The sequence below is a fragment of the Chionomys nivalis genome, chromosome 1, assembly GCF_950005125.1.
Source record: "Chionomys nivalis chromosome 1, mChiNiv1.1, whole genome shotgun sequence".
NCBI classification, from domain to species: domain Eukaryota; kingdom Metazoa; phylum Chordata; class Mammalia; order Rodentia; family Cricetidae; genus Chionomys; species Chionomys nivalis.
The window spans coordinates 60626553-60654027 of record NC_080086.1 but is presented as its reverse complement, the minus strand read 5'-3'; the positions used below and the strand labels follow the sequence as shown (position 1 = coordinate 60654027).

General features: G+C 50.4%; 1 long non-coding RNA gene across 1 annotated transcript; it reads right to left on the bottom strand.

The window, feature by feature from the left end:
- Positions 1-807: 807 nt before the first annotated feature.
- On the bottom strand, positions 808-27331 carry LOC130869352 (uncharacterized). Its single transcript, XR_009056660.1, has 3 exons — positions 27199-27331; positions 26607-26704; positions 808-1778 (listed from the first exon to the last, which is right to left on the bottom strand). It is a non-coding gene; the product is annotated as an uncharacterized LOC130869352 (long non-coding RNA).
- Positions 27332-27475: the final 144 nt, after the last annotated feature.

The window sequence follows — 27475 nt, the reverse complement described above, 5'->3', positions numbered from 1 at the left end:
CCTCTGCCTCTCAGTTTTCAGTCTTGCTTTTTCTCAGTCTAACTTTATCAAAGTCAGACAAGATTCCTATCAGTGATTTAATAAGCAGAGTTTGACTATACCAGGAGGTAAAACTTTTTCTGTATTATTGATTTTTCGTGATTTTTCTTTACCTTTGAAGCAATTTTTAAAATACTTTTTGTTTGATTGTTTTGCTTTTTGTTTTTTTGAAACAGGGTTTTTTTGTGTAGTCCTTCCTGGTTGTCCTGGAACTTGCTCTGTAGACCAGGCTGGCCTCCAAACTCAGGGAACTGCCTGCCTCTTCCTCCCAAGTGTTGGGAGTGAAGGAGTGTACCACCACTGCCCGGCAAGACATATTATGCTTAAAATGTGTGTGTGTGTGTGTGTGTGTGTGTGTGTGTATCTGTGTGGGCATATGTGCATGTGAGTGCAGGTGTCTATGGAGTCCAGAAGGGGGCGTAAAAGCTGGAATTTGGGCAATTGTGGGCTATTCAGTGTGAGTGCTGGGAATTAAACCCAGCCTAGTGCAAGAGCAGCAAGTGCTCTCAGCCACTGAACAACCATTCTGGCCCCCTTTTAAAACAGTATAAAATAACAAATACCAATATGAAACATAGTTTACAAGTTTGGTAATAAGGTATGTAAATGGACTAAAATTTGCACTTAACAAAGACCTTACATCCCGTACTTGGCGGAACAGTTTCACCATTTTTAATTTTTAAATACCAATCCCCTAATAATGAGTCACGTGAAATGATGGAATTGACATAACTCAGATCTCATTTCCTTTACTTGATCATCGCACTCTGCCACCGTGCGTTGGCTTACACTGGGTAAATGCCAGAGTGTGTAAGACCTCAGCAGTGACCACGGCTGTGCGCAGAGTATCTGGACCCATTCCAGCCAGCCCCAAATGTGCTCGGTAAAAGACCAGGTGTTGGGGTTGAGGACTTAGCTCAGTGGTAGAGTGCTTGCCTAGCAAGCACAAGGCTATGGGTTTGGTCCTCAGCTTTGGGGTGGGGGGAAGACCAGGTGCGAAAGGTAGACAGCAGGTGTCAAGTGTGTGGGGGTTGGTGCCACACAGGGGACTTCCATGATGGCTCCACCTGGGACTCAGAGTTTATGAAGTTAGGAGCTAAATCATACTGTGCCCTGCAATTGCCATCTGTCTTCCGCTTCCACGAATTAAGAGCTCAGAGGTCATTGCCTGCATTCAACTCTGCGCAAAACCAAACAATGTTGTGTTTTCCTCCAGTTCTCTAAGAACTGAGGATGTAGGTGAGAGGTCAAGCCATGGCCCTGAACTCTGTAGAGACAGGTGGGTAAGGAGTGCTGCAGAGTTAGCACCCCAACCAAGGCTATGCTAGAGGAACTAGTTCCCAGCACCTCAGCACAGGGCCTCGTGGGAAAGAATAGAACTGAATATAGAGTTATTTAAATTATTTAAGATGAGGTCGCATTGGTAGAGTTGGGTCCTCTACCCAGGGTGAAAGGTGCCTTTGTGGGAAAAGAAGAGACATAGAACAGAGCCCGGGGCAGGGTGGGGAGCTTTCTGTGTGACAATGGAGGCAGAGCCCAGGAGGTCACAACGGCTAGCCAGGCCAGCCAAGGTGTGCGATCCCACCAGAAGCTGGGAGAAGGTGAAGGAGTCTCTTCCTGTGTCTCAGAAGCAGCGAGGTCCTGTGCTCAGCTGCCTCTGTGGACTTCCAGCTTCAGCGTTTCAAGTGCACACATTTCTGCTTCCAGCATTTGGTTTGCAGCATTCTGTTACTGCAGTCCTGAGAAACAGAAACAGAAACCTGGGTGGAGACCATGGACCAGCGAAAACATGGCCAAGGCCAGCTCAGCAGGGGCAGAGGCTGTGGATCACTGGAAGCACATGCCATTCTGAGATTCACTGGAATTGAAGGTGGGGGTGCTCCTAAGTCACAGTCATGGGTAAAATCCCCACACTTTGATGTCCAGGAAGGTCACTGTTTTTCGTGGTGAAGAGCCATAAAAATATTTACCTTGTGGCCTGGCATGGTGGCAAAAGGCCTATACATCCAGGGCTTGGGAGCCTGCGGCTGGACTACAAGTTCAAGGCATCTGGGCTACAAAAAAGAGCCTGTCTCAACAAAACAAACGCAGTCTTGTGCCTTCGACAGAGGGAGGAGAATAGTAGCCATTTATAAGCCCGCCTAGTGGATTCTCCCTAACGGAAGCCAGTTCTGCCGGGACTTTGCCGGACTGTAGTCTTGTACAGAAGAAAGCCAGCCTTCCAGCCCCTAAAGCTGACTTCCTATCTCTCCTAAGCCAGAGAGAGGTCAGAATTTTTCAGAAATATCTCTGTTTGCCACCACTCAGGACATCCTTCCCAGGAGACAGAGTCAGCTGTGTCTACCTTCTCCTACATGCCCCCCACTTGTCACGAAGTGCACCCACACATATGCATGCACTAAATTAAAAGTCCTCAGAGAAACACAGGATAAGGAGGAATCAAGAGAACAGAGAAGAGCCAGGTATGGTGCCACACACCCTTAATCTCAGCACTTGGGAGGCAGAGACAGGAGGATCTCTGTGAGTTCAAGGCCAGCCTGGTCTACATAGTGAGCTTCAGAACAGTCAAGGCTACTTAGAGAAACACTGTTGAGATGTTTGGAGAGAGAGAGAGAGAGAGAGAGAGAGAGAGAGAGAGAGAGAGAGAGATTGAAGCTACCGGCATCCTCAGTATGATGATTTGAATGAAAATGCCCCTCATAGGGTTATAGAGAGTGTCATTGTTGGAGGTGTGGTTATGTTGGAGAAAAGGTGTCACCGGGGGTGGGATTTGAGGTTTCAGAAACTCAAGCCAGGCCCAGTGTCACTGTCTTCCTGCTGCTGCTCCATATGTGAACTCTCAGCTGCCTCTCCAGCACCATGTGTGCCTTCGTGCCCCCCTCCATGATAATGGACTCAATCTCTGAACCTCTAAGTCAACCCCAATGAAACGTTTTCCTTGGTAAGAGTTGCCATGGTCACGGTGTCTCTTCACAGCAATAGAACACTGACTAAGACACTCAGCAAATGTTAAACACAGCTCAGTTTCCAGCCAGGATCACATAAAATTTAACACTCAGCTCCACTCCTGTTAACCAATACCTCATGTCTGGGTTTCAGCAAAAAGTTTCAAAATATCCTAAAAGGAAAAAGCGTAGTCTGAAGGGCGAAGAAAATACCCAGACAGGACATGACTCAGGAGGCTGAACAGGGAGCCAGAATAGGCTGAATATGTAGCGGTCCTGTTGGAAGGCCGCCGACAGCAGTCAAGAGAAGGAGCAATGTGGCGGGGTCATAAACATCAAAAACGACATGCTGGAAGTTTAAAAGCATTAAATGACAGGCGTCTTCAGTGGGCAAAACACAGACCAGATGTGAGCAAAGGTCAACAGAAGCTCTGGATCCAAAGAGGAAAAAGAATACAGATTAGACAAGCAGAACTCCATAGCGAGGAGCTCCAGACAGCGCATCTGGTGGGGCATGCTGCAGATGCGGGAAGAGGAGGGAGACACGCTCCCATAGCAGCAGCTGGAGCCCCCTGGAGTCACCAGAGGAAACCAGGAATCTCAGGGGACAGCAATGCAGTGGATACGAAAGCTCACCTGTGGGGCCATTCCATATTTATCAGAGAACCAGAGAGAAAATCCAGAAAGAATCTGAAGAAACTACTTCACAGGGGAGCAGCTGTCGATTTCCCATCAGAGGCAGTGTGAGCAAGGAGAGAGTGGGGGTAGAGGCTGGAGAGACGGGTCCTAAACTGCTCTTCAGAGGTGTGGTTCCCAGCATCCATGTCTGAATTTTCACAACTGCCTGTAGTGTTAGTGGTGGGGGGGGCGGGGGGGGTCCTGAGGTCACTGTGTTCTCCTGGCATATACGAACTCAGGTGCAGACAACATAGTTATAATTAAAGAAGAAATCTTTAAGTAAAAAGTAAGAGAGTGGGTAAATATTTAAAACATTGGCAGCAATGACTTGAATTGTACGTAAAACAAAATTACTTTTCAGCAGCAAAGGAGAAAAGTTCTGTCAGATAAAAGCTGAGGGAATGCATTGCAAACAGATTCATCCTGCAGGAAATGCAATGGTAAGGACTGGAGAGATGGCTCGGTGGTTAAGAGCACGAGCTGCTCTTGCAGGGGACCTGCGTTCAGCACCCACGTGTAGCTTACAGTCATCACATGAAATAAATAAATCTTAAAAGGGAAAAAAGTGTTAAAAGTTCTTCCACGAGGAAAATTATACAGATTGGAAACCCCTGTGCGGAAAACAGGGAAAGCGCTGGAGGTCTAGATGAAAGGGTACTACTGGGTTTAACTTTCTCCCTACTGAGCAAATGGGTGACCACTTGTTCACTGGGCTGGCAGCTTTGCTGGTTGTGTGATCACGGCAGTGAATAGCTGAGCGCAATGGGAGCGTTGCCATGAGTGCAGGCAGGAGCGGGAACTGTGCACCTTCAGGGCTGGGGCAGCTCCACAGCAGAGTCCTTGCCTGGTGCAGACCCTGGGTGCAGGCAGGAGCGGGAACTGTGCACCTTCGGGGCTGGGGCAGCTCCACAGCAGAGTCCTTGCCTGGTGCAGACCCTGGGTGCAGGCAGGAGCGGGAACTGTGCACCTTTGGGGCTGGGGCACGCAAGCCCTGGGTCTCATCTTGCACTGCAAGAAAACACAGTGCCTTAAAAATAGTTGCAAAGGATATTGTCCAACTCCCAGGATAGTCACTAATTTAAAAAAATACGGATATCCTGTGAAAGAAGAGAAAATGGACTAATACAAATGTTAAATTAACTGAACAAAAACAGCAGGAAAAACAGTGTGAATCAGAGAGCAGAACTGGCCTAGTTATATAATTATAACCTTTGTATATATAGGGTCCAATGATGCATCACAGATTGGCCTGGAACTCACTGTGTAAACCAGGCTGGCCTCAAACTCTCAGGGCACCTGCCTCTGCCTCCCAACGGCTGGCATTAAAGGTGTGTGCCACCATGCCCAGCATCAATAATAACTTTATATGTGGATAATCTAAACACATCACTTAAAGACAAATTGTCACAGCTCACAGGAAGCACTTCTAACCAAGACAGATACTGCGCCATACACCTGACATCACAGTGCTCAGGGGGCTGCGCAGGTGGACCTGCTTGCCTATATAGCAAAACCCTTTCTCCAGAGACCAAAGACCAGCTAGTCAAATAGACAAACCAGACCACCAAACAACCAACTCCAAGAAATCCGTAATGAGAAGGTGAAGACCTCAGATAAACAGACGAGGAAGACACAGGAGCATGGTGAAGAACACAGTGCTGACGTCACGGATTCCCAGGATGGCAGAGTTCAGGGAGCTCAGGGGACCACCTGTGGCGTTAGTGCTGACAGGGCCAACAGAAGGCCCTAGACACAGGAAGGGTAGAGGCCTGGTTTACCTCTGCAGTGGGTATGTCAGCAGACGGGAAGATCAGCACAGTGGTCACGCTCAGAAAGAACACACAGCCGAAGCTCTGTGCCTGAAGTCCGTGGGTGGCAGGATGACCTGGAAGCGCCACAGCGTGCCAGAGGACTGGGCAAGGGGCTGCAGGGCGTGTGTGTTTAATTTTCCCACCCAGCCTTGACAGCAAGTGTGTGTGCGCCAGTGTCACACGTCACATTTGGAAGGACAGTTGTGGGAGATGGTTGCACCGAGTCCCTCCTCAGCACTCTCCTACTCATAAGTGGTGAGGACAGGGTGTGGAAACCTTCCAGAACCACTAGGCATCTCCCTCCTGATCCCTTCAGACATTAGGGCCCTGGGGAGGAAGGCCCATTTCCTTGGAGACAGGGACGGCTCTTTTGAGTCAAGGCAGTGTGCACTTGGCTGCAAAGCAAAAGTTTTCTGCACCCTGGGGCTTGTGGTCCCCGGGTCCAGGCAGGTGAGAGACCACAGGCTTCTTGGCAACAGACAGGGAACCACAGGCAGGGGTCCTCAGGCAGGCCAAATGGCCACACCGGTGCCCCCTCCTTTTAATCCATGTTTCCGGGCCTTTGTGTTCCCCATTTTTGACAGGACAAAGCTCCTTGTCTCTGCTTTCCTGGGAGAGTTGCCATGCCAGGACTGTGGCCAGGGAGCAGGATACCCCTGCCATGCAAATTAGACCTGCAGCTTGGTTCTGCCAAGACCTGTGGGGCTGGCAATCTTAGCCCAGTGCCATTCTGCCCTAGAAGTGTATGTGTGGTTTCTGTGGTATATGTGTGTGTGTGAATTGTGAGTGCACACATGCATGCATGTGTGCCTGTGTGTGTGCGTGTGTCCGTGTGTGTGTTTTGTCTGTGGTACGTGCATGTACGCATATGTGTGTGTGTGTGTGTGTGTGTGTGTGTGTGTGTGTGTTGGGGGAGGGCTTGCTCTTCAGGGACACAGAAAAGGCAGAGGAACGATATGGAGGTGGGTTGTCACGGGGACTGTACCTTGCTGCAGATTCCAAGTCTGATTAGGGTGCACTCAGAACTCTATCTTTCTCTTTAGAATTGATTCATCTGGTGAAGGAACAAGTAATACATTTACATGGTTCAAAAGTCAAGATGCTAAAAAAAAAAAAAAACACTTGAAAAATTCACCCCACTTTCACCCCGTCCTCCTGTGCTCCCATGGGAGCTCGTATGAGCTTGGTGTGATTCTTACACCATTAGAGCAATACAAAATGGAACAAACGGAGGTTTATATCCTTCCCTCTGCTCTTTTCATGCATGAAGGATTTTTTTTTTTTTTTTTTTTTGGTTTTTCGAGACAGGGTTTCTCTGTGGTTTTGGAGCCTGTCCTGGAACTAGCTCTGTAGACCAGGCTGGTCTCGAACTCACAGAGATCCACCTGCCTCTGCCTCCCAAGTGCTGGGATTAAAGGCGTGCGCCACCACCGCCCGGCCGAAGGATTTTTTTTTTTAAACATAGCAGTCTGTCCTAGAGGCCTTCCCTTGCTGCCTAGAGAGCTGTACACAGCTGTGGTACTCTATGGTACACTCTGGGCTTTTAAACCAAGACCCTATTGGCAGGAATTTAAGGTGAAATTCTTTGGGTGTGTTTGGTTTTCTCATGACCCCTTTCCCCCACCAGAGCTGTGGGCTCAAACTCACCCCTTAGGGACTTGCTTGGGCTACAGGTCATGTGATCCTCATTTTATTGGGTTTTTGTTGTTATTGTTGTTTTTATCTGTTTTAATGTGTATGAGTATTTTGCCTGCATGTATGTCTGTGCACACTGTGAGTACCAGAAGAAGGCCTCAGATGTCCTGAGATTGTAGTTACAGACAGTTGTAAGCTACCATGCGGATCCTGGGAATCAATGTGTTTGGGAAGGATTAAGAGGTGTGGCCTTATTGGAGGATGTATGTCACAGAGGTGGACTTGTAAGTTTCAAAAGCCCATACTATTCCCAGTTAGTGCTTGCTCTCTTCTCTCTGTCTCTCACCTCGTGGTTGCTGTCTCAACATGTGAGCTCTCAGCTACTGCTCCAGCACCATGCTTACCTATCTGCTGCCACATTTCCTGCCATGATGGTTCATGGACTCACCCTCTGCCAACAAACTCTTTTTTTCCTCAAATTGCCTTGATAACGTGTCTTGTCACAACAATTTAAAAGTACCCGCGACAACATCTCCGTCGTGATACTTTCTGACCCTCATGAGTCTTTTAGATCCTAGGTCCAAGGAGAAGCTGCAGTAGCAGAGGAACAATGCTGATCTTTTCTTCAACATTGCGGACATATCTATGAAGAGCTAAGGTGGGTGCTGTTGTCCCCAGGGGTTCATAAGAACACAGCTGCCTGCCTGGGCTTGGTCCTCACTGTTGCAGAGGAAGCTTAGGGGCTGGCAGGGGGTTGCTACTGACTGTTCTTGCCCTCCCCTCCATGACCTGGCAGCTCAGTAGGGACTGGCTCTTCAGCTTTGCTTCTGGCGTGAAGACAACATAAACAGAGACCCAGCTAGGCCGAGGGCCACGTAAATATGAGCAGGACGGAAACATTTGTTCCGAGTCTCTGGGATTCAGGGATGTCAGTCACCATAACACAGCACTGTAAGTTGTGCAGAAGAAACTTAGCAGCAATAGGCTAGCTATGATCTCTGTACACCTGAGGACCAAGGAATAAATGCCACCTCCGCAGGGAAGATGGAAGCCGTGGGGCTAAGGCTACAAGAACGGAGAGTTGTGCTGTCAAAATGCTAAAACTAAACCTGAGGTGCCAATTGCTGTTCCTTTGGAGACAAGGCCACGCGTGCGCAGAAAATACAGTCTCCAAGCGGACTACAAACCCCAGTGGTACAATGGAAAACTACGCACGCGCAAGGACACTTTTTCCCAAAATGCCCAGAGCCCTTTAAAAATGGGCGTTCCAACCCGCCCGCTCTCTCTCGCCCGCCTCTCACTCTCTCCCCTCCCTTTTCCTTTCGTCTCTTCACTCCCGTTCCTTGTATGTTACCCTCCCCCATTAAAGTTTACCCACGTGGGACCCCGCGTGTCTCGTCTCTCCTTCCCCAACCCCGCGCGTCTCGTGTCTCCCCCTCCCGAACAACACCCCCCGCATAAATAAAAAATAATAACATTGGTGCCGTCTGCTCGGGGACCTTCGCGCCCCGGGGCCCTCACCTGAGGCCTCGGCTCTGGGTTTTGGCGCCTCCTGGAGCTCGGGGCCTCCCCCGGGACAAGGTCAGAACCGGACGACCTGCGACCACTCCACGTGTTCCAGCCATCTCGACACGGCCCTCCCTCTCCAACCGTCAGCGGCTAATTCGTGAGTTTACCTGGGCTGGCTAACCATCCCCTCTCACCTGGAGGAGGCCGGCCGAGCTCCCGGCTTCCTCTGGCGTGTCCTGGGTGTGGTTGCTAACCCCCCCCTCTTCCCCCGACCTTCCGCCCTAGGCTAGACCTGTTTTTATCCGCGCCCAAAAGCCCGGGGCTTTTGGTTCTCTGTCCTCTGTTTCATTCCTTTTCTTTCTTCTTCTTCATCGTGACCGCCGCTACGGTGCGGCCCGCCGCTACGGTGCGGCCCGACCTTGGCTGAATTCGACTCAGCCAAGGTCCTACCACCCCCCCTGTGAAATCGGACGCCTTTTCACAGGGCCTGGGTGTTCTTCGGCTGCAACGGGCAGCCTTCGGGCGTAACTGTCCCCTCCTAGCCTAGACCCCCGTCTCCCGTCGAAAACTAGGACTGGGTCAGCTAGCCCATAGCACGGTCCCCTGGGTACTCTGACGCCTGTGTCCAGAGCAACTGTGTTCGGGGCATCTTCGGGTGCCTTCTGCGGATATTTTCACGGTTCTAGCCATGGGCGCTAAGTCTTCAAAACCAATTCCCCCTTCCTCTCCTCTGGGACAGCTGTTGGAAGCTCTACAGCCCCACGCCTTAATTCCTTCTGTTAAATTATCTACACTCATCCGCCTTTGCTCTAAGAGGTGGCCGTCCTACGGCCTACAGGGGAACTTTAAATGGCCATCTTGCGGGTCTTTTGACCCCGATATTCTACGGGAACTAGCTAACTTTTGCCACCGTTCTGCTAAATGGAAAGAAATGATGTATATTATGGCATTCTTTTACATGGCTTTAAAAACAAATCCTTCTACTGTCTCTCAGTGCTCACCTGCTCACATGTTCTTAGCAATGCCGCCCCACCCGGAACCTCCTGCTCCTGCTATGGACCCCGCGGACGAACCTCCACCTCCCCGGCCTCGCGGGGCTACTCCTTCCCGTTCTGCCAGATCTAACGATGGTTCTTCCATTCCCCTTTCCTCCAAAGTTTCTTTTAGGCACAGAAAATCCTCCTCCAGGTCACCTAACCGTTCTCCGTCTAGTTCCCCAACAGGCTCCCGTTCTGGATCTACAGGGATTTCGCCCAGTTCCTCCGAGGAGGATTCCACCCGCCCCCGCCCATCACGGGAGCGGCTGGAGGACTCTCCCCACCCCCACCGCAGGTCGCAGGAGGGGGTGGAGGCTTCCACCCGCCCCCGCCGATCCCGGGAGCGATCCCGGGAGCGGCTGAAAAATTCTCCCCACCCCCACCACAGGTCGCATGGGGGGGTGGAGGCTTCCACCCGCCCCCGCCGATCCCGGGAGCGGTCCCGGGAGCGGCTGGAAAATTCTCCCCACCCCCACCGCAGGTCGCAAGAGGGGGTGGAGGCTTCCACCCGCCCCCACCGCAGGACATACAGACAGTCGGAAACGTCTTCGGATTCTTCCCCATCCCCCTCCCGCCCCGTCCCTCGGCCGCGATCTTCCAAAGCCCCTCTGGGCGGCTCCACTCCCGCCCGCCGCCTCGCTCACTCCCTGAGGATATCAGGTTCCTAAAGGCTACCACTGCCTCCTGTAAGATCTGCCAAAAGTCAGATCCCAGGACCAAATATCGTAGCTTTCCTTTCCCTACTCACCAAGCCAGGGGCTCCCTTCCGGGAACTGACTGGCAGCTGGATTTTACTCATATGCCCACAGTTAAAAAAATTAAATATCTCCTGGTGTTGGTGGATACAATGTCTGGGTGGGTTGAAGCTTTCCCCACCTCTAACAAGAGAGCCCAGACAGTTTCTGATATCCTCCTCCGAGAAATTGTTCCGCGGTTCGGGCTCCCAACTTCTCTTCAGTCAGATAACGGCCCAGAGTTTACTTCCCAGATTTCTCAGAATCTGTCTAGGGCACTTGGAATCCCCTGGAATTTTCATATACCATACCACCCCCAGTCTTCAGGTAAGGTAGAACGGACTAACCGCTCTTTAAAGGATGCCCTCGTTAAGATGTCACAAGAACTACACCTCGACTGGGTAAGACTTTTGCCTCTGGCCCTTCTCAGGCTCCGGGCTCTCCCAAAGGGCCCTCTTTTCATTTCACCCTTTGAACTCATGTATGGGCGGCCAGTTTTAACCCCTGGCCTCCCATCGGGAACCTCTCCCCTTCCTGATCACCTGCTCACTCCCCTCCTTTTCCACCTACGTTCACTGCTGTGGGACTTCACGGATCACTCACTACCTCAACCATGTGCCAACGCATGCCCACCGCCGGTTAAAATAGGAGATAAGGTTTTATTCTCACCTCCAGGTCAACGTCCCTTACCCCTTTCCCCTAAATGGCAGGGTCCTCTCAGGGTAATTCTTCTAACTCCCACAGCTGCCAAGCTCGAGGGAATTCCTCACTGGATTCACCTGTCACATCTGAAACCGTTCATCCCTACAGCTCAGAACAATCCTCCTTACACGGAATCATCATCAAACACAGAGCCAAGAGGTTCAGGTGATAAGCAAATGCTTAACCAAGTTCCTGACATAATAGGTTTGTCACTGACTGCAGCAGTGACCCCTAAAATGTTAAGGAATATATGATTAAAATCTATTTCTTTTGAGACATTTTCTTTAAGCTCCAAGACACCAGCCGGACCCACCTGGACAAAGCAGACACAAGCAGAACGGAATAAGTATCATTCAATCAACGGAATAAGTATCATTTACCTTTTTTATTCTTATTCTTAACCCCTGGCCTCCTGAAGCCCACCCCCTCCACCCCAAATCTCCCCTCTAACTTTTTTTCTTTCTACTAATGCAACTCTTGTTTTCCAGCATCCTAACGGTGACCCAGCTACTCAAGAGCCAGACAGATACAATCTCCAGACAGATGCGATTTCTTCAATCAGCCACTTGATGCCAGCGGACAAAACATCGATATGACATCATCAGGACAATAGGACGCTCCCCGGACCCCTCGACGCCCAAAGTCAGCAGGAAGCAGTCATGAGAGACCGGGCTACGCCCCTATTCCCTACCCGTTAAGACCCTCAACCCCCCCCCTCAATTTTTTTTTAATAAAACCAAAAGGGTGGAATGCTGTTCCTTTGGAGACAAGGCCACGCGTGCGCAGAAAATACAGTCTCCAAGCGGACTACAAACCCCAGTGGTACAATGGAAAACTACGCACGCGCAAGGACACTTTTTCCCAAAATGCCCAGAGCCCTTTAAAAATGGGCGTTCCAACCCGCCCGCTCTCTCTCGCCCGCCTCTCACTCTCTCCCCTCCCTTTTCCTTTCGTCTCTTCACTCCCGTTCCTTGTATGTTACCCTCCCCCATTAAAGTTTACCCACGTGGGACCCCGCGTGTCTCGTCTCTCCTTCCCCAACCCCGCGCGTCTCGTGTCTCCCCCTCCCGAACAACACCCCCCGCATAAATAAAAAATAATAACACCAATCAGATCCCCAACTGGCATTGCCAGGTGTGTGGTTGGATGTAGGATTCTGCCACTCAGACAAGGTACCTGATGTAAGGGATGGAAAGAAGACTCCTGAGGATGTGTCCCCATATAGTCCAGGCTGCCTTCAAATTCACCATCCTCCTGCCTCTGCTCCCCCAAGCTGTTGAGAAATACAAGGGGTACCACTACACTTGACCCAGGATGTTTGTTTTAAGTTGCCAAAAGAGAAACTCCAGATAATCAGGGGCTTGGAGGGTTGAAGTCTGTATAAGCAGTGGTTCACAGCTGGCCTGAGAGGACATAGTAAGAATATGAGAGTGGGCGGTGCAGGTGATTTCTGTTTGTGATCCATGAATTGGTTTCCTATATTCAGCGGTGAAGAAATTTGATTTAAAGGAGTCTTCATAATTCTACCTATGGCACATAAAAACATGCCACAAAAATGGAGGACTCAGTTATGACATGTAAATTCTCCCTTAGTTTACCATGGGTCTGAATCTACCAGTATCTGGCAGACAGCCCAGGGCTCCCTCTAGTGGCCAGTATGACTTAGTGTGCCTACTCTACCTCATCTGACAAAGCAAGATGTCCCTTCCCATCTATGTGCTGTGACCATTTCTGGAAATGCCTCTGGCCTTGCTGACTATCGAGGAACAAGGGGCTAATGTGCACAAGCAAGTCAGCTGGAGCCTTAAATATCCCACCTCCCAGTGGGACAGTGTGTGATGGGAACTGTGAATTTGGGGAGACTAGAACTAGAATGGAGAACGTTTGGGCACTGAAATTATTTTTTAAAAAAACAACAACCCAAGACCTAGCCAAGACCTTATGAAAACCAAGTACTCATGTGCCTGACCTTTACCACACCGCAGGCTTAGTTCCAAAGCACAGCAATAAAACAAGCGGCATAACAACGTCGTGTGGCCGTTTTTGGAGACTGTCGTCTGCGTCTACATGCCTTCTTGTCGTCTCATCTCTATTTTTACTGGATGCGTAGTTGTTGCACACGGGAAGTGAGATATTCCAGCACTGGTCCCCCCTCTGTTGCGGCTCCCTCCCCGCCTTAGCCCCGTTCCTGCTGCCTTGCTTCTTGGGTCTGCCTTTAATGTCTTGCTTGGCCAATGGATCAAGGTGGAAATGGCATTCTGAGGCCAGGGTCTAAGGGGTCACAGCTCCTGCCTGGATCTCCTGACAGTGGCTGAGTCAGGAGTCTGCTGAGGCTCCTAGTGACAGTAATCCAGCTATCTCAAGACACCCAGCTGTCTCCAGTTAACTGACAGTCCCAGCTGGCACTGACTGCCACCCAAGGAAGAGTAGCTTCCCTCAGCCACCTGCCTAGGCTCAGAGCACCACGTTTAGGAGTGGTTTAAAAACCAGGAGGACATGCCTAGAGGAACCGCGTAAGGCCGTGATTCACTAGCCGGGGCTGCTGTCCTCAGAGCAGAGAAGTATTGCTCCCCCTCAGAGAAGCAGCAGGCATTCCCAAATCACGATAAGAGCAGTGAACGTTGACGGGGTACCAGTACACAGAGGGTGCGCTCATGTGTGTATCCTAGCAACCACCCTTTAAATGAGTATAGATTCCTCTTACAGCCACAATAACAAAAATGTCTGGAAACAGCATCAACCCCTGGGTACATCCAGCTCCTGGCACAGCCCTCCAGGGAGGCCGGGAGAGGCTCCACGATGAGCTCATTGGCAGACCTTGGGTATTGGGAAATTTCCAGGAAAGTTGAAATTTTGGTACTGCCTCTGAAGGACTGGACGTGTTCTCCTGTGCCATCGCGACGTCACGGCACTCTGAGCTTGAGATAAGATAGCAGCGAAGGCTGGCTGGTCTGGTGGGTCTGGAAGGGAGACTTCAAGCACATGCCAGTGATGGGAGTAGTGGGCAAACGTAGCACCAAGTGAGCGAGTCACCCAAGCTCTGTGCCAAACGTGGCGGTAGTGGAGAGCCACGTGGGTGCCAAGTGAGCAAGCTGCCTCAGTTCTGCCCATGAACAGCTGACAGTGGGCAGCTCTGCCAAGCCCTGAGTGCCCAGTCCAAGCGGGCGATGACCTCCCAGAAGAAACCAGAAGCCCCCAGGTAGGACCTGACTGGCCTGGTAAGGGTCTCTGACCACCCCTTCCTCTACAGGTGTGAATAAACCATGGCATTAACGAGTGACACTGGCCAAGGCAATGGTACCTCGGCCTATGGAGGGAAGACTTTGTCTACAGGTGTTACTTGTCTCTAGTGAAAACTCCATTGTGCTCAGTGTGTAAGATTACAATGGCCTGACTCTGTGTCTTCTCCCCAAAGCCAAGGGGGAAAGAGTCTGTATTAGAGGTTTGAACCAAGGTGAGGGAGGAGATAAGATGTAATACAAAAATAAAAGAAGGGATATTTAGTTTAGTTTCGGGGGTTTTGTTTGTTTGTTTGTTTGTTTTTGGATGTTGGTGCATTTGTAGCAAGGAATGAGTGCGGAGCAGATGAAGTCCTGAATGAATGTGTGTTATTGGCATGGGCACAGCCATCTCAAGGACCCCAATGTCTCAAACCCAGAGAAATGGCAAAGCCTTTACCCAGTGAGGCTCAGAAGAGTGACAAAATTTGCCTCTTGTCCAAGTACCAGGATTTACAAATTATTGACCAGTTTGTGCAAAAGCTAGCAGCTGCATTTCCCCCTCTAGGCGACTGCAACCTGAGACCGCTCCCCCACAGAGACCTCCTACTGATACTGCCTAATCCCTCTGTGCTGCAGTACATAATAAAGACTAAGTGTCTGGGTTGGGTAACAGGTGCCCTCCATCAGAGCAAGCACAGGCTGCCCCAGCCCAGCTTTCCCTTTTGTGTGTCTGCATTGCCCTGGTCAGGTTCCCAGGACCATGCCAAGTAGGACGTGCCGGGGACGCGCTGAGGGGGAAGAGGTCCCTGAGCATCTGAGGCTGTATGGTGGGCAGGAGGCTTCCTTTCGCCCCTGGAACCTAAGGGAAGGTGAAGGAGAGGCACAGGTGAGGGCCTGTGCACGTGTCCTCTCCCACGCACAGACCCCTGGAGATGATATGCTAGATCGGGGTACTCACCAAGCATCCCTGTGCACGGGGCTATTCTAGGAGCCAGTATCCTGCCTCAGAGTCGGAACATGTCTCTCACAGGCAGTATCCTTTTCTTCCTCTTTGCTTTTTCTATGAAGTGGCTGGTCTAGAACTCACGATATAGACTAGGCTGGCCTCGAACTCAGAGATCCCACCTCCCCAGTGATAGGATTAAAGCTGTTCACCACAATGTTTAGTAATCCCAGGATTCTTGCAGGCTGCAGGTTGTAGGGAGGGCAGTGCCAGGTGAACAGCAAAGAACAGAAACTGCATAGCTGCATGTCAAAGCAGCGGTGTAGGAGGCCTCCCTGGGGATTCAGGGGAACCCAGAGAGCTAATTGAGAGGGGCCAGGGGGGAGGAGACAGCAGCTCAGGGCCCTGTGAGGCCCCAGGCTGAGCATCTGCTCTGCAGAAGGCTCATTGCCAGCTGCCATAGTCAGAACAGACGGCGACAGCTGTAAACGGGAGGGGGAAGGAAGAAGCCATGCTTCATACTCAGCTGGACAGGACTCAGTGCATCATAACCCTCATGTAGTCCTTGCTGTCCATCACTCACCTGTACCCTCCGCACTGTTCTGGAGTTTTCCAGGTCCTCTAAGCCTACTCTCCCTGTGCTCTTTCATTGGGAGGACCCTTTTCCCAAGATGTGTGTTTCCCCAAGTTTGTCTTACCTGGGCGTGCTGTATCCTTCCCCAGGTGTGCCCTTCTGCAGGTCCTCTTTCACCCAGAGTGACCTCCGCCTATACATGCCCTCCCCAAAGGCTCCCCTATCCCCGGGGGCACTTGGGTCTGAACTTTCTCTAGGCTTCTGCTTGGCTCCACTGCCAAGCTCTTTTCCCACCTGCTGAAAGCACAGCTCCCATCTGTCTTTCTGTCATGTCCACGGATCCAGTGACATCTGCTCCTTATCCAGGTCTGGCCAGTGACAAAGTTCCTTAAGCTGCATTTTCCAAAAAATAAATTCTTTACTGTACCTTCAAACTCAAGACAGTGCCGGCCTATCACCGTGCTAAGAGTTTATCCAGAGTTCACGGATCTGGGTACAGCCTGCCCTTCTACACCGAGCTTCTGGGGTACAGGGTTCCACATCTTCCACAGTGGCTGCTTATTCCAATACTGGCGGAGTTTGATGGCCTGTCTGCCACAGCATGGTGACCACGACAACCGGAGTGATTCTCCCAGGTGCCTGCAGTCATGGGGAATTAACTTCCTGCACCAGTTTTAAGCTCTGTGTCTGTGAACATGGTTTCTCTGGAGTGTGGCATAGCTGGACTTGTGCTCTCTGACCAGTAACGACATTCTATGAGCCCACAGCATCAGTTCCAGGGGGAACCCACAGATTCCCACACAGGAGTAGTACCCATAGTCACCCTTACTGGAACAGCCTTAGAGCACAGCAGGAGAGCCTGGGGACTTTGACATGCAGTGGTGGTTGCTCAACCTGAGTTACCAGAGCCTAGCCTGGCTTGGAAACCAGAGCCTGCCCCTCTCCCTCCCTCCCTTTCCCAGCTTCCCAAGCCAGCAGGGCCTACTGGGGTAGGTTGTCCTGCCCTTGCCTAACTGGATCCTGCCTGCCAGCCCTCATAGCTATGTGCAATTGGGAACATTTCAAGTTGCTGGGACCCAGGGTGCTGTCTGGGGTCATGAATCTATCTATAGAATGAATGAGTTCATCTCACTGCAGGCAGGGCATTGGTGTTATGGAGACTGAGATGAGCTAACAAATGTCCCTTTCTGGGCTCTGCTACCAGAGGGAGAATCATGAGTCAGGCAGCTAACAAATAGCCACGGGACACATGGCAACTCTCACTGTGTGTGTTTCCTTGGATGCCTTTGTTCTCCTCTGAGCTCCCAGTCTGAAAAGCCAGTCTGCCTGAGAGACGGAAGTGAGTGAGGTAACACAGGAATCCGCCCATCTCAGTAGCTAGTCTCCCTGCTCTAATCTGTCCCGGGGCCTGATTCTCCAGGACAGTGCCCTTCCAGGCAACGGGGCCGCCTGCTGCAATGTTCTGCACCTCTGCTACTTGCCTTTGGCGTGAGGGAGCTAGGGAATTTGCAGCGTTGGCATTCTCAAATGTTTCCTCCTAGAAGGGACATTCTCAGAACTGCTGGCAAAGACGGACTATAGAGGAGAAAGGTTTCCAGGGAGACTAGGGAAGCATTTGGGCTGTTGGGGTGCAAATGTCAACACTGCCATCACCTCACATACAAATAATATGTTAACACCTCATGGGACTCAAAGCAGAGGTAGACGGTGCCTATGGAGGAGCTGCAGTGGTCAGGACAACGACACCCACAGAGGACACTAACTCCACACCTCTGACAGGAGTCCAAGCAGAGATGGCTGAGTGGCCTCTGAACTGTCCAAGAGGACCTCGTACTGGCTATGGCTGGCATCAGTCTAGAGGCCTTTGAGCTAAGTAAAAGCTTTCTGTGGGATCAGTCCCATGACAAGCTGGCCAGTCCCTTTCAGCACCTGTGGTCTCTGTGGGAGATGGGGGTGAACAGAAGGAGCCAACTGTACCTGTAGGGTGGGTTTGCTCACCCACTCAGAGATGGTGAGTGGGCCTGAACACAGACTAGCAAAGGAAAGGGACACCTACTCTGAGAGGGCCAGGCCAGGAAAGACCCTGTGAGGAGGGGCTGAAGGATCAGTGACATCATGGAAAGGGGTCTTCAGGCCCCTGCCTCCCACTCTCTGTCCATATGTTCTCAATCATCTGCCCCAGTATGACCCCTTGTCAGCCTCAAGGAATTGGTTACCTCATCCACTGTTGATATTGCCATCCACAACTACCCTTGAATTTGTCAGCAGATGACTTCAACAAGCATGTCCCAACAAAGATGATCTTTCTTTGTTCTTCAGAGAGAGCAGAGAAGCCATAAGGTAGAATCTCTTTTACCACCAGAAACACAGACAAGGGAAAGCTACCATCCATCTCCATGCCCATCCATGGTGGTTGCAAAGAAAACGACCTCCAAAGGGAGTGGCACTATTAGGAGGTGTGTCCTTGTTGGAGGAAGTGTCACAATGGAGGCAGGCTTGGAGGTCTCATATATGCTCAAGATTCTGCTCAGTGTCATAGACTACTTCCTGTTGCCTGTGCAAGACCTAGCCCTCTCAGCTTCCTCTCCAGCACCATGTCTGCCTGCATGCTGCCATGTCCCACCATGATGATAGTGAGCTGAACCTCTGAAAATGTAAGCCACCTCAATAAGAGTTGCTGTGGTCATGGTGTCTCTTCACAGCAATAGAAGCCTTAGCTAAGATACCATCGCTCCTCCTCATCTCCTCCTGCCCTTCTTTCCTTCCATGCATCTAGTCCATCCATCTGTCCATCTACGAATTCACTCATCTATACATCCATTCTTACAATTGTTCTCCAGCCTTTCCTCCCTTCTACCCATCCCTACATATCTACATACACATCCACTCCTTCATCCTGTCTCTTCCTCCCTCCCTCCCTCCTTCCTTCTCTTCCTTCCTTCTTTCTTTCCTTCCTTCCTCCTTCATCCCTCCTTCCTTCCATTCCTCCCTCCATCCCTTTCTTCCTGCTCTGTTTTTGTTTTTGTTTTGTTTTTTGTCAGTTTTACACAAGTTAGAGTCATCTGGGAACAGGAACCCCAGTTGAAAAATGCCCCCATCAGATTGGCCTGACTGATGTGTGAGGGTAGAGCCCACTGCTGACAGTGCTAGCCCTGGGCAGGTGGCCCAGGGTTATATAAGAATATGGCTGAGTAAGTCATGGAGAATATGCCAATAAGCAACGTTCCCATGGCTTCTGCTTCAGTTCCTGCCTTGAGTTCCTACTCTGACTTCCCTTTATGATGGGCTGTGATTGGGATGAGTAAGCCAAATAAACCTTTTCCTCCCCAAGTTGCTTTTGGTCATGGTGTTTACCACAGTAACAGAAGGCAAATTAGGGTGTTTCTCCTAGTTAGTTGTCTGTTCATCCATCTATGGGCTTACCTATTTATTATCTGTCTGTCTATCTATCTATCTATCTATCTATCTATCTATCTATCTACTATCTATCTATCTATCATCTATCTACTATCTATCTATCTATCTACTATCTATCTATCTATCATCTATCTACTATCTATCTATCTATCTATCTATCATCTATCTATCTATCATCTATCTATCTATCTATCATCTCCTTCTTTAAAGCTCTCCATTTATTTATTCTTCTACCCACACCCACACATATCTTCACTCTCCCTCCCCTCTCTCCTGCTCTCCTAGTTAAGGTGTCAGGAAGACTCCTCCCCAATCTGTCTGTTGATGGCTCCCCCACCCCACCTCATGCCCACCCCATCCTTCTCAGGAGCTGCAGAGATTGCAAATTCTTTCTTTTCTTGTACAGCCAACTTTCCCCTCTCCACTGGGTCTTTCCCTGTGGCTTTGAGACTCTACATCCCCTCCGTAAGTCCATGCCCCGTCTCACTTTTCATCTCTTTACCTTCCCCTCCCAGGGCAGACACTTCGAAAACGCCAGCCTCCGCATTGGCTCTGGTCATCAGTGGAACGCAGTTCCCTCTCTGAGGTTCCAGAGGACCCCCAGCCAGCCCTCAGCAGCCACTCTGTCCCCCAACCTGACCTGCTAGCCTCACACACCTACCTGTACACAGTCCTGGCATTCCCTCTGCCCCCATACCATACACCGCAGACCTCAGCTGACTATGCGGCCCGGTCTCCAGTCTCCTTTGCCTAGCAGGCGGCTTCTAGCTCACTCAGCCATTGGGAATCCCTGGGTACAAGGATGAGTGACTGAATGAGCATCCCAGGACATCATGTGCCAGGTCAATGCTGTACCACAGAGCCACATGCCATGTGCATGTCTAGGTCTGCCTGCACCATGTCCTCTGTCTGCCTCTCATCCTGGAGTGTCCATGCATGAGCATGGTTGCCTGCTGTAATCGTCTCCTTAACTCTACCACGTGCCTGTCACTATAGCATCATGTGAGCCTCTTCCACTGTGCCACAGGGGTTGGGCTCCCTCCTGACCCTGACACAACCTCTGTGCTATGTCCATTCCTAGCCTTCCCTGGGCATGTGCCAGGAGGCTGACCTGCAAGGCCTGTGCCTGCAGCTGAGTACAACAGAAAGTTCTGGCTTGTCAGAGGAGAGAGGGAGGGAGGTGTGTTAGGCAGGCCGCAATCATGGTACGAAGTCACTGACTGACGAAGAGAAAGGGTTGTTTCAGCTCACTCCTTCGGAAGTTTCGGTCCATGATCACTTGGCCCCTTGTATGGGCTTTGGATGAGGGCAGCACAGCATGGCAGGGGCACAGGAGAGCTAAGAGCTTACTCGCGGGACAGGGAACAGAGGGAGAGGCGGGTTCCAGGGTCCCACAGTCCCCTTGAGCCAATGTCTCTAGACCTTCCACAGAGTCCACCACACAAAGGTTCCACCACTTCCCAGTGTTGCCAGTCTGAGGATCAAGCCTTGATCTCATCCTATAGCAGAGCAGGAGGAGCTGGGGTGTCCCTGGGTCCCCTGAGGCTGCTGTGTCACTTGGCTGTGGCCACTCCACATGCTGTCCTCTGGGATCTACTAATGCTCCAGACTCCTGCTCCTCAGGGCTTTGGGGACCAGAGACCACAGCTTTGCCCCTGGCTCTGGGATGGGCTGCCATCCTGGCCTCCCGGTCTGGTACTACATCTTGTCCCGGCGTGCCAGGCTCCTGCCTCTGCTCCTGCAGGATTTTATCACTGTTTCTGCTCCAGGGGTGGGGACACAAGGTCAAATAGATCTTTTATGCTTTTTCTTTTTAAATGCCAAATGGTCGGGTTATGATATTAAGGGGATGGTCGGTGGAAACTGTCTTTTCAGTTTTTGTTCTGTTTTATGAGACCGCATCTCATGTAGCCCAGGCTACCCTCCAGCTCCCGAGGAAACCAAGGTGACCTTGAAACTCTAATCCTCCTGCCTCCACCACGTTAGTCATTTCCAAGCCCCCTGTTCTGCCACATTCAGCGAGTTCACTGTTACGTAGTGGTCCCTGCCAGCCGTCATCCCTTCACTCACCCCTCATCCTCCTGCCCATCGTCCTGCTCTGCCCATCACCAAGGTTTTTCAATTTTCCAAGTTGAAACCATCCACTTTAAACCCAAGCCTCCCCAGTCCTGGCTCCACAAACTCCCTTCCTGTAACTCTGAGTGCTCAAGGAGCCTCGCCTATGTGAATCGTTAGGTCCCTCTGAGTCTGGCTTATTCCAGTATATTTTAGTTAATATGATTTAACCTCATTCAGTATAACAAGCTCAAGACTCATCCATGTCATCACTGGATCGGTTTTCCTCCTTTTTTAAAGTCTGAATTATATCCTTTGGCTATATATATATATATATATATATATATATATATATATATATATATTTAAGAAAAAGCAATTAAGAACCTAATGTTAGTTACCAAGATGCTTTGTGAACTATCTTACAAAATCATAAGTGTTATTACCACTGGGACACAGGGTCCAGTGACACTGTTGCCAGTGACCCCTGACCTTTCCAGCTCCTCTACTGCTGCCTGGTGACCTGGATTTCAAACTTCACAGATGACCCCGCCCCTCCCTGCATGCACCCTGAACCTTCCTCTCTGCTCTCCTGGCTGGGATGTCCTCATTTCTTTTTGATGTTTATTGCAGCCCCGCCCAACCTGTGATCCAGACCTCTCTCTTAACAGCGATCCTCTCTCCTCTGACCCCTGCTGTGTACCCCTGGGTGGGGGAGGAGCACCTGCCCCTCTCTGTGTCAGCATCAGGGATCATCTGCAGGCCTCCTACTCTCTTGGGCACTGGGATGCTCAGAAAAACACTGAGATTTGACCGACCGTGGCCCACAGGCTCCGCCCACTATTGCAGAGATATGGCGTAAGAAAGACCTCGAACTTTCTGAACACACCTCATCTCTTTAAAAAGAGAGATGTTGTGTTTTCAGGTAGTCACATGGGCTGTGGTTCAAGGCAAAGGTTAGTGTTACAGTTTGGTATTGGCATAAAAACAGAAAAGTCGACCAATGGAACCGAGTAGAAGACCCTGATTTTAACCCACAAACTTATGAACACCTAATTTTTGATAAAGGAGCTAAAAGTATTCAATGGAAAAAAGAGAGCATCTTCAACAAATGGTGCTGGCAGAACTGGTTGTCAACGTGTAGAAGAATGAAAATAGATCCATATCTATCACCATGCACAAAACTCAAGTCCAAATGGATTAAAGACCTCAATATTAGTCTGAACACACTGAACCTGATAGAAGAAAAAGTTGGAAGTACTCTACAACATATGGGTACAGGAGATCACTTCCTACGTTTATCCCCAGCAGCACAGACATTAAGGGCAACATTGAATAAATGGGACCTCCTGAAACTGAGTAGCTTCTGTAAAGCAAAGGACACTGTCACTAAGACAAAAAGGCAACCCACTGACTGGGAGAAGATCTTCACCAACCCTGCAACAGACAAAGGTCTGATCACCAAAATATATAAAGAACTCAAGAAACTAAACTTTAAAATGCTAATGAACCCAATAAAAAAATGGGGCACTGATCTGAACAGAGAATTCTCAACAGAAGAAATTCAAATGGCCAAAAGACACCTAAGGTCATGCTCAACCTCCTTAGCGATAAGGGAAATGCAAATTAAAACAACTTTGAGATACCATCTCACACCTGTCAGAATGGCTAAAATCAAGAACACCAATGATAGCCTTTGCTGGAGAGGTTGTGGAGAAAGAGGCACACTCATTCATTGCTGGTGGGAATGCAAACTTGTGCAACCACTTTGGAAATCAGTGTGGCGATTTCTCAGGAAATTTGGGATCAACCTACCCCAAGATCCAGTAATACCACTATTGGGAATATACCCAAGAGATGCCACATCAAATGACAAAAGTATCTGTTCAACTATGTTCATAGCAGCATTGTTTGTAATAGCCAAAACCTGGAAACAACCTAGATGCCCTTCAATGGAGGAATGGATGAAGAAAGTGTGGAATATATACATATTAGAGTACTACTCAGCAGTAAAAAACAATGACTTCTCGAATTTTGCGTGCAAATGGATGGAAATAGAAAACACTATCCTGAGTGAGGTATCCCAGACTCAAAAAGAGGAACATGGGATGTACTCACTCATAATCGGTTTCTAGCCATAAAATAAAAGACATTAAGCATATAATGTGTGATCCTATAGAAGCTAAATAAGAAAGTGAACCCAAAGAAAATCATATAGTCATCCGCATGGAGAGGGGGAAGTAGACAAGATTGCAGGGCAAAAACTGGGAACTTGCGGGTGAGGTGGCATGGGGCAAAGGGGAAATGGGATGAGAAATATGAGAAGGGGAGGATGGGAGGAGCTCGGAGGATTGGGATGGTTGGGATATAGGAAGGATGGATACGGGAGCAGCGAAGTATATATCCTATCTAAGGGAGCCATCTTAGGGTTGGCAAGAGACTTGACTCTTGAGGGGTTCGCAGGTGTCCAGGAATATGTCCCCAGCTGGTACCTTGGGCAACTAAGGAGAGGGAACCTGAAATGACCCTATCCTATACTGATGAATATCTTGCATATCACCTTAGAACCTTCATCTGGCGATGGATCGAGGTAGAGACAGAGTCTCAATTTGGAGCAACGGTCTGAGCTCTTAAGGTCCAAATGAGGAGCAGAAGGAGGGAGAACATGAGCAAAAAATCAGGACCACGAGGGATGCACCCACCCACTGTGACAGTGGAACTGATTTATTGGGAGCCCACCAAGGCCAGCTGGTCTGGGACTGAATAAGCATGGGTTGATTCCGGACTCTCTGAGCATGGCGGTCAATGAAGACTGATGAGAAGCCAAGGACAATGGCACTAGGTTTCGACCCTAATACATGAACTGGCTTTGTGGGAGCTTAGCCTGTTTGGACGCTCACCTTTCTGGACGTAGATAGAAGGACCTTGGTCTTCCCGCAGGGCAGGGAATTTGGACTGCTCTTCAGTATCGAGAGGGAGGGGGAATGGAGTGGGGGGAGGAGAAGAGGAGTGGGGATAGGGGGAGGGAAGTGGGGGGAGGGCAATATTTGGGAGGAGGGGAGGGAAATGGGAAATGGGGAGCAGGTGGAAATTTTAATTAAAAAAGAATAAAAATAAATAAATAAGTAAAAAAAAAAAAAAAAAAGGTTAGTGTTACAGCGAGGCCTGAGGACAACACCCATTTTACATTCTATGTCAAAGACATGGTGGGCTCTTCCAGGGAGAAATGCAGTGGACCACTGTGACCTCTGGAGAAAGGTTCCAAGGAGTGGGGTGTTAGCTGTGGCTTACAAGGTGGGATGTGAGGTCCCAAGAGAGGAGAACACTGCCCCCAGAAAGAAAGTTTGTAGCTAGGTTTGGTGACACACACCTGCAATCCCATTCCCAGAAAGCTGAGTGAAGAGATTAGTCTCCAGGTCCAGGCTAGCCTGGACGTACATGGTGAGACCCTGCTTCCAGAAAACCAAACCAAGTTTGGGTCACTTACCCTGCTCACCTTGACTTCCCAAGGCCACAGTCCTGGCTTGGTTAATGTTTCCTCGTACTTGGTAAGTTCCAGAACCAGCTGAATCATGCTTATACAACAGAGAGGAAAGCTGTTCTGCCCCTCTACTCACCTGTGCCCTTGCCTCAAGCTGGACAGTCCCTCGTAGCTGCCTCAGGATCAAGCTGCAGCATTTCCACCATCCAACCACTGCCTCCATCCCCTCCACTATCTCCACCCCCTTACCCACAGCCTAGAAACAGGCCAGTACCTGCCATTCTTCCTGGGGACCTAGTCACAGGGTCCTGCAGAGAGCTCCAGCCCACCCACAGCCCCCACAATGCCTCTTAACATCCTTAACAGAGACAGTGGTTTAAGACAAAGCAGTGAGTTCTTGCCCCCATAGACAGAAAGTCGCACAGGAGCTCTGACGTTGGAGTGTGGTTTATGCTAGGACACGTGCACCACCCCCAGATAACTGCTGGGCACTGCTAGCATGGTGACCTGGGAAGGTCATTCCGTGAGCACCACACGGGGCTGGGACACGTATGGCTCTGCCACTCTCTGACCTCAAGCCTGTTTTTCCGTGAAGGCATGGATCCAGAATCCACCATTTTCCATTGTTAGAAAGAAGTCAGTACACCCATGTCTCCACGGCCATGATGGGCCAGACCCTCAAACCATGAGCCTCAGCGGGCCCTTCTTTACTTATGTGGCTTTTGTTGGGCATTTATGTAAATGAAGAAAGTAACACAGAGGTCCCTCCTTACTGCAGAGAACTCTGCTTATGCCCCCCACTTCCACTCAGCACCTCTAAAAGGATGGATTCCCTCGACTTCCTGGTACCTCGTTGGGACAGTCAGCTTCCAGGCTGCTCTTGGGGGATTCCAGCACCTGTCCTTCTGCTGACTCTACTCCAGCTTCAGAGCACGGAGCTCACTAAGATCCTGGCGTTTAATCATAAAACCTGCAAGTGTTATGGAGCCCGTTTTACACGTAAGCACGCCACTCCGTGTTGGAGAACTGCCAGGACCACCTCATGCTCCTGTGGGTGGCATAAGATAGATAACACTGCAATTGGAGAATCATAAAGGAAAATTAGAGGCTTCCCGCCCCAAGGACTGCATCCCTGAAGACCTGGGGTGTTAATGGGAACATTCTAACTCATGGAGAAAGTAAACGGTATGCAAAAGTCCGTGACTCTAGGTTTATATGAGCTGCAATGGAGGCCTGGAGAACAAGGCTACAGGACTCAACCAGGAACCACCATAACCATGTCTGTCCATGCTGGTACAAGGCAAAATATACACAATAAATCCCCCCTCCCAACAAGCATTTGTTGAGCAACTACTATGTTCCTGCCCTCAGAGAGTTTACAATCTGGTGGGAGAGAGATATATAGAGGACAGAGACCTGGTTATATATATATATAACCAGGGGGTGTGGTTAGTTCTTTGCCGGCAATAACTGAGAGTGACTGGCATGGAGGAGCCCAGGAGGCTCCTTAGGTTGTGTGGAGGGGTACATAGCATGTCTGGCCTCAGCACCCGGAACCTGATATTGGCTGGCGGAGAAGAGACAGAGGTGCCTGATATTGCAGTGTGAGGTTCTGCTCAAGGCAGAGCTGGCACAAAGGCTGTGGTTAGGGCGAGATTGGTGTACTGAAGTGGGGGGACTGGAGCTTGGGAAGAAAGGGCCTCAGAAGTGGTTTGAGAGATAGGGCAGGCAATGAAGGGCACCCACAGAAGGGAGCCTTCGGGACACAGCTTGGGTCAGGAAGTGACGGGCATGTTACTGGACCCTGTATTTTCTTCTGACTTACCTCAACTGGGAGGAAAATGACCTTGCTCGGGGAGGGGGTCTGTGGTAGCTAGACAAGGCAGAACGGCCAGCAGAGAGAACTCCTTTGAAAACCTGAGGCTGTGAAAAGGTGGGAAGGGCACAGGATTCAGAACCTTGGGCTCACCAGAACATAGCCCCGGATCCGCAGTCTTCTTGTCTCAATTCACAGTGCAGGGGTACCTCTTGCTTATCACTCTCTTGGGTGAGGGAAATGACCCAGGTAATGTAAAGCCCTTTTAACACGCTAGGGATGCTTTACGAGTGCCCCGTGTCACCACCAAGGCAAGGACCAGGCCACACAGCCAGGGCTAGCCCTCCAACTCCCCACCCAGCTGAACTTTCCATTGGTCCCTCCTCCAGCAGGTTTGGACTGAGATATGCAAAACTACATGCGGTGGGCCCCGCCTCCTTGCCTCCTCGAGCTGTTCGGTCCCCCAGTCTCGGGACAGAGACTCGCTGATGTCCCATTGCGTGGACGGTGGGTAACCAGCTGGGCTCCGGAGATGCCGGGCTTGGAATCCAAGCCTGAATTGGGGGCGGGGAGTTCTCCAATCCAGCTAGGAATACTCAACCTTTTGAGGATCGGCCCGGGGCAGCAGGGTTCTTTGTAGGCGTTGGTGGCCCATTTTGCAGAAGGAAAAGCTGGGGCTCTCTAGGAAGCGAGGCACCTGCGAAAGGACCGCCTGTGCAGGTTCCCTAGTCCGCTTTCCAAAGTCCTCTCCCCATTCTCGGGACTGCGAAAGGATCCTCTGATTGGCCAGATCTAGGGGCCTGGCCCGTGGGCGTTCTGTGATTGGAGGGGTTCGGGCTGGGCGGACCCCGGTGCCCGCTCCTCCCCTGTGCGTGGAG